Source organism: Pinus tabuliformis, chromosome 1_2 (genome assembly GCF_031772625.1).
Source record: "Pinus tabuliformis cultivar Carrire ecotype Pingquan chromosome 1_2, CPIR1, whole genome shotgun sequence".
Lineage (NCBI taxonomy): Eukaryota > Viridiplantae > Streptophyta > Pinopsida > Pinales > Pinaceae > Pinus > Pinus tabuliformis.
In genome coordinates this window covers 1,152,661,682-1,152,668,473 of record NC_142298.1, presented here as the reverse complement: position 1 = coordinate 1,152,668,473, position 6,792 = coordinate 1,152,661,682, and positions in this window count along the sequence as shown.

The following is a 6,792-nucleotide window of genomic DNA, read 5'->3' as shown; positions in this document are numbered from 1 at the left end:
ATGTATTCGTATTATGGTTGAGTTCGCACAAAAACCTAAGTGACCTCTACCCCTTAAAAATATAAATATATCTTTCACCTACCATTAATAAATCTTTTTAAATTACATAATAATCATTTTAAATTAGATATGTAATTTTAAATAATATATTTTTTATTAGATTATATTAATCATTAGCCATTTTTATAAATAGGAATATAAAATGATTATACTCATTAGCAATTATTTTATCACCCTCCCAAAACAAATTGTATCATAAATGCCCATCCTACACCTTGATGTGATATATGTACTTCTCTTTAATTAATAGAGGTAATTGACACATTAATAGAGGCAAAGGGCAATAACATGTTCAATTTGATCGTCAATCAAATTGAACATAAATAAATTAAATTATTTAAAAAAAATCATATATTTCAATGTGTAATGTTATATAAAGAACATAAATAAATTAATTATTTAAAAAAAATCATATATTTCAATGTGTAATGTTATATTATAGAATTTTTTGCAAATTTTTTTTGGCCAAACCTAAACTAATATGGGTTTGACCAAAAACCCATTGCAATATCTATTGCCTTGCAGTAGGGATAATAAGGATGACTATTGGTTATAAGATTGCTTTTTCTAGTTGTTATGCAATTATGGTATCTAGACAAATTTGAAAAGAAAAAATAATTATTTAAAAAAATATCATTAGTTTCTATTTAATTTTTTTTTAACTTTAAATTAGTTTTTTTTTTAACTATTTAGATAAATATAAATCAACCTAAGTCTAGTAACTAGGTATATAATTAGTATTCTTAAATTTATCTAAACTTAATTAGGAGACTTCACTAATTAAGCTGATAGGCTTTTTATGGTGAGGTTCCTACTCACGACACTGTAGCAGATTCACAGCCTTCAAAAATATAACATTTTGACAGTGTGATTGACCGTGGGCCTCCGATCTCTGATTTGCTCCGCCCGAGGTTCTTTGACTCTTAATAACCGTGCGTCAGCCACATGGCAGAGGATGACATCATGATTGTGGAAAGGATGTTACGTCATAAAGGCAGTGAGCGGTGCCTTCCGGGGCTAAGCCCTTTAGCTTGGGACAAGGGGTCGATTCTTTAGAATATTGCGCTACAAATTGTTCCAATGTGTAATGCATGAGACCACATCATACGTGCCTGGGCCTTTATAATATCACGGAAACACAATCGGCAATTTCACAATGTAGCATTTGGTTGCAATCCCAAAACTTGCGATCTTCGATGAGTGACGTGGCCTGATCTACGTGGAGAGGAAATGAATGAAACCCCTCCACATGAAATTTTATCATATAAAACCTGTGTTAACCCTTCCTGCCCAACTTTACATGAAAACATTTATTAACCTATGGCCGCCCAACTTCATGATTTAGATAGATAGAACAAATATTTAAACTGTCGTCCACCCTTCCAATGCGCCGACAACCCTTGATTCCTTTGAACTCTTTGTGACTGTGGTGCTAGCCCCCAAATCGGAGCCCTCTCTATCGACGATTTCTAATGAGAGGTGTAACCTTGGTGCACGACATATCAATTTGTCGATTGTCGATCGTCGCCATCTTTTGCGTTTGGGCCTTGGTCCTGTGGCTCTTCACGTGACCACAGTCTAGCCCCATATCAAATCCCTTCAATCGGAGGTTTCACTTTGATGCACAATACACCTCAACCTGTGATCGTTGATCTCCCATACATGATGCCATCACTGACCACGTATCTTCCATGTGTCACCTTTTGAATAATGCCACGTGTCGCCCTTGACTCCTTTGAACTTTTTGTGACCGTGGTGCTAGCCCCAAATTGGAGCCCTCTATCGACAATTTCCAATCAGAGGTGTAACCTTGGTGCACGACATGTTCATTCGTCGATTTCTGATTGTCGATCACCTTCTGTGTTTGGGTCTTGGTCTTGTGGCTCTTCACATGACCACTGTAGAAATTCTACAAATTCTCTACAAATCTACCTCTGAGATCTCTGTAGAAAATATGGTGTAGATTAACCCGATAATGCAATATACCAAAGAAAAATACTATAATCTACTTCTACTATCAATTTGCGAAAGCTTAAATATTGAGCAAAATCGAGCTGAACACATATAACCAGAAGAAGAAGAATCAATGCACATGAAACACAGAAAATACTCAAGGGAAAGCCTTAGCTAAAAACCCCACTATCTGTATTATCATACAAGGTGGAAATACATCAGAATTATACAAATCCTTAGCTCTCACAGCTAGCCAACGCTCAATACAATCCTCCTGAATGCTCACAAACAATCAAAGCTTCTCACAAGCCTTCTCCTCTGCCCTCCAAGCTCCTATTTCCTTGCGCTATTTCTCCTGGGTGATCCTCCTGTTACCAAGTGGAAAACTCTCAACCAAGTGGAACACTAATCTCACACCCTATCAGAACTGCACAATCCTCAAGGAACCTTACCTTGACTGCATCCATGAGTTTCCTTTATAGGAAAGCACATGCAACTGATAGTACACTGTCCTTGAAATTTAGCTCAACTAGGTCTTCCTCGGCATAAACATGCATGAGTTTCTGATGAGGGAATCTTCAGTTATCTGGAGTACACTGGTTGAGTGCATGCATGCATCAACTGACTGATAAATCACAATTAGTTCCTCAAACAGTTTGGAACTAATTTAACTGGACTTAACTCAGTAAACAGAGCTAACTAACTACAACTCAAATATAACTCAATCTTATCTCCTTAAGGGATAATCTCTTTAATTTAATGGATAACTGTTGCATGACTTCAGAAAGACTTCTAACTTAAATTTATCCAACTAATTAATCCATAATGAATTAATTAATTATTTCCAAGCGCTAGTGAGACTAAATTCGATTTTAATTCACAATTTTAATTCAAGTACAAATTAAAATTAGAATTTCTGGATTCTATTTTTATCATTTCTTGTTGCTATTTTCAACACTCCCTCTTAACAAGAAAGGAATTCAACTCGATCCCGATCGTGAACCTTTGGAACATTATGCATGCAACACTTCTCTCTAGTGTTGTTGCTCTAGGAACTTCAGAAAAAAACATCCAACCTGAATCAGTATGATGCATCTGTCATCAAAGTCTCTAACTGATATTGCCTCTGTCAATTGAAAACTTTGCGCTTCGGCTGACTCTACATTTCTACACTATTGTCAATCCTTCTTTGCGCTCTTCAGTATCTGACTGCTCTAGCCTCTGTCGCTTTGATATTTGACTGCGTCAATCACACTGATTCCTCCCGCTATTATGTACTTTGGGCTCTTGTAGCAAGGTACAATCCATGAGATAAAACCTCTCAATGGACCTTGCCCAATTTCAACCTTCTTGGGACTATCGCTTCACATCACCCTACCTCACACCTAGAGGTATGGCTGCATGTGATCCCTCTACCCACTTCTCCAATTGTGACTCCTCCATAATTGTCTGAGACTTCTTCTGAGGCTACATGTTGAGAGGTAATTTACTCTCCCTCTCAACCACCAAGTCTCTAACATTTGCCTTGCTTCTCAAGGCTTTGCATGCATCTTGAACCTCAAGAGCATACAGGTTCTTAACTCATGAACCGATTTGTTTCGCCTGTCTCGTGGTGATGTGTCTAAGGAAAACCTTTCCCTTACCGAAGACAAAATCGTAGCCTTTGTCCTCCAACATCATGACTGATACCAAGTTCTTCTTCAGTCCAGGCACATACTTCACATCTGTCAAGGTGATAAGAGCTCCATGCTCCCTCTAAAAAGCAAACATGCCCACTCATGAAACACTATACTTTCCGTCATCACCCATCTCTATGCGCATCTTGAGGTCTTTCTCCTCCAAGGTACGGAATAAAATTTTATCGCCGGTCATGTGGAATGAGGCTCCATCGTCAAGATACCAAACACAACCCATCATCAATGACACCATGCATGCGATGAGAGTAAAGTCCATTTTGAAATGAGAGGCTAATGCCTCACCTTCCGATCCTTTCAAGGATCCCTTCTTGGAATTCTTCGATGGGCAATTAGTCGCATAATGGCCCATCTCGTGACAATTAAAGCATCTCACTTTAGACTTGTCACCCTTCTTCCCTCCATGAGAAGAATTCGATTTGGAATGGGAATCCTTCCCCTTCCCTTTCCTTGCCTCACTTGCTAAGGCCAGATTTTCTTCATCATCATCCTTGGATGAAGAATCATCTCGTGTGCTCCTCCTAATCTCCTCCTGCATCATATCCGACCAGTGTCGTTCCCAATCCGACAGTTTCTCCCTTCCATTCACAGAGTCCTGGTAGCTATTCCAGCTTTTTGGAAGGCCAAGGAGAGTGAGGCTCACCATATCATCATCGGCAATAGTTATTCCCACACTTCCAAGCTCATCTTTGCAAGTGGTGAGCTTGTTCAGATATGTGGAAATAGTATCGCCCTTGTCCATCTTGATTCTTCGAAGCTTGTCCTTGAGCGCCAATTTCCTCTAGTCGCTATTGTTCTCGTAGAGGTCCTTCAATGTATTCCACATTGAATATGGAGTATCCTTCCCATGGAGACTCGAGACAATCTGGTCTCGAACTCCCTCAAGGATGATCTGTCTCGTATTTGCCACACACTTCTTCCACTCAGCCAACTCTTATTCATTAGTTGAAGCTGGCTTTTGGATTTCTTGATCATGAAATCCTTCAAGTTGTTGTCTTCTAATACAGTCTCCATGCGATCTTTCCATGTTATGTATTTTGAGCTGCCTTCCAAGGCATACTCGAGTCTCAAGCCATAGAACGCCATTGGCCAACCTTGAAGTATAATAAGAATTCGATTTGCACCTGTAAACCCGAACTTCAAACTTCGAATTCTTTTCTTCGTATCCTGTTCATTGTTTCGATAAACTTGGCTTTGATGCCATGTAGAAATTTTGCAAATTCTCTACAAATCTACCTCTGAGATCTATGTAGAAAATATGACTGTAGATTAACCCGATACTGCAATATACGAAAGCAAAATACTATAATATACTTCTACTATCAATTTGAAAAAGCTTAAAGATTGAGCAAGATCGATCTGAACACATATAACCAGAAGAAGAAGAATCAATGCACATGAAACACATAAAATACTCAGGGGAAAGCCTTAGCTAAAAACCCCACTATTTGTATTATCATACAAGGTGGAAATACATTAGAATTATACAAAGCCTTAGCTCTCATAGCTAGCCAGCTCTCAGTACAATCCTCTTGGATGATCACATGCAATCAAAGCTTCTCACAAGCCTTCTCCTCTGCCCTCCAAGCTCCTATTTCCTTGCGATGATTCTCTTGGGTGATCCTCCTGTTACCAAGTGGAAAAATCTCAACCAAGTGGAACACTGATCTCTCACACTGATCTCACACCCTATCAGAACTGCACAATCCTCAATGAACCTTACCTTGACTGCATGCAAGAGTTTTCTCTTTATAGGAAAACACATGCAACTGATAATACATTGTCATTGACATTTAGCTCAATTGGGCCCTCCTCATAATAGACATGCATGAGTTTCTAATGAGGGAATCTTCAGTTATTTGGAGTACACTGGTTGAGTGCATGCATGCATCAACTGACTGATAACTCACAATTAGTTCCTCAAATAGTTTGGAACTAATTTAACTAGACTTAACTCAGTAAACCGAGCTAACTAATTACAACTCAAATATAACTCAATCTTGACTCCTTAATTAACAGATAATCTCCTTAATTTAAGGGATAATTGTTGCATGACTTCAGAAAGACTTCTAACTTGAATTTCTCCAACTAATTAATCCATAATGAATTAATTAATTATTTCCAAGCAGTTGGTGAGAATAAATTCGATTTTAATTCACAATTTTAATTCAAGGACAAATTAAAATTAGAATTTCTGGATTCTATTTTTATCATTTGTTGTTGCTTTTTCCAACAACCACAGTCTAGCTCTTCAATCAGAGATTTCAATTCGATGCACAATACACCTCAACTTGCGATTGTTGATTTCCCATATGTGACGCCATCTTTGCCATCTATCTGCCACATGTTACCTTTTGAATAATGCCATGTGTTGCCCTTGATTCCTTTGAACTCTTTGTGGTCGTGGTGTTAGTCCCCAAATTGGAGACATCTCTATCGATGATTTCCAATCAAAAGTGTAACTTTGGTGCACGACATGTTAATTCGCTGATTGTTGATCGTTGATCACCTCCTACGTTTGGGTCTTGGTCCTGTGGCTCTTCACGTAACCACAATCTAACCCCTATATTAGAGCCCTTCAATCAGAGGTTTCACTTCAATGCACAATACACCTGAACCTCTGATTGCTGATCTCCCATACGTGATGTGATCACTGCCACGTGTCACATTTTGAATAATGGCACGTGCAAACATTTTTGGGCCTATTGTTTTCATTTAAACTGTTGAATCCACCTGCACGTGTCAACCCTATTGGCACTTCGTGATGACCTCAACCTCCCCGTGTCACTTGTCACAACCAATTATTGGCTGCAACGTGTCCCTTAACGCATCCAGTCGTTGTTTGTCGCATGTCTCTTATCAGATATAATCTTTTTTCTGCCACATGTCCCTTTGGGAGGAGAGATAAATTGCTCAAGCCTCTTTGGTTTTGTAGAAAAATCCTTTATTAATTTGTTATCGTCCATCCCGACACTTTAACACTAGTGACCCATTTCAGTGGTTTCATTGCATATCGCAACTCACAATATCAACACTTTTAAGATGCGGCCCAGTCTCGGAAAGTTCCGCTTGAGAGCGGATGCAA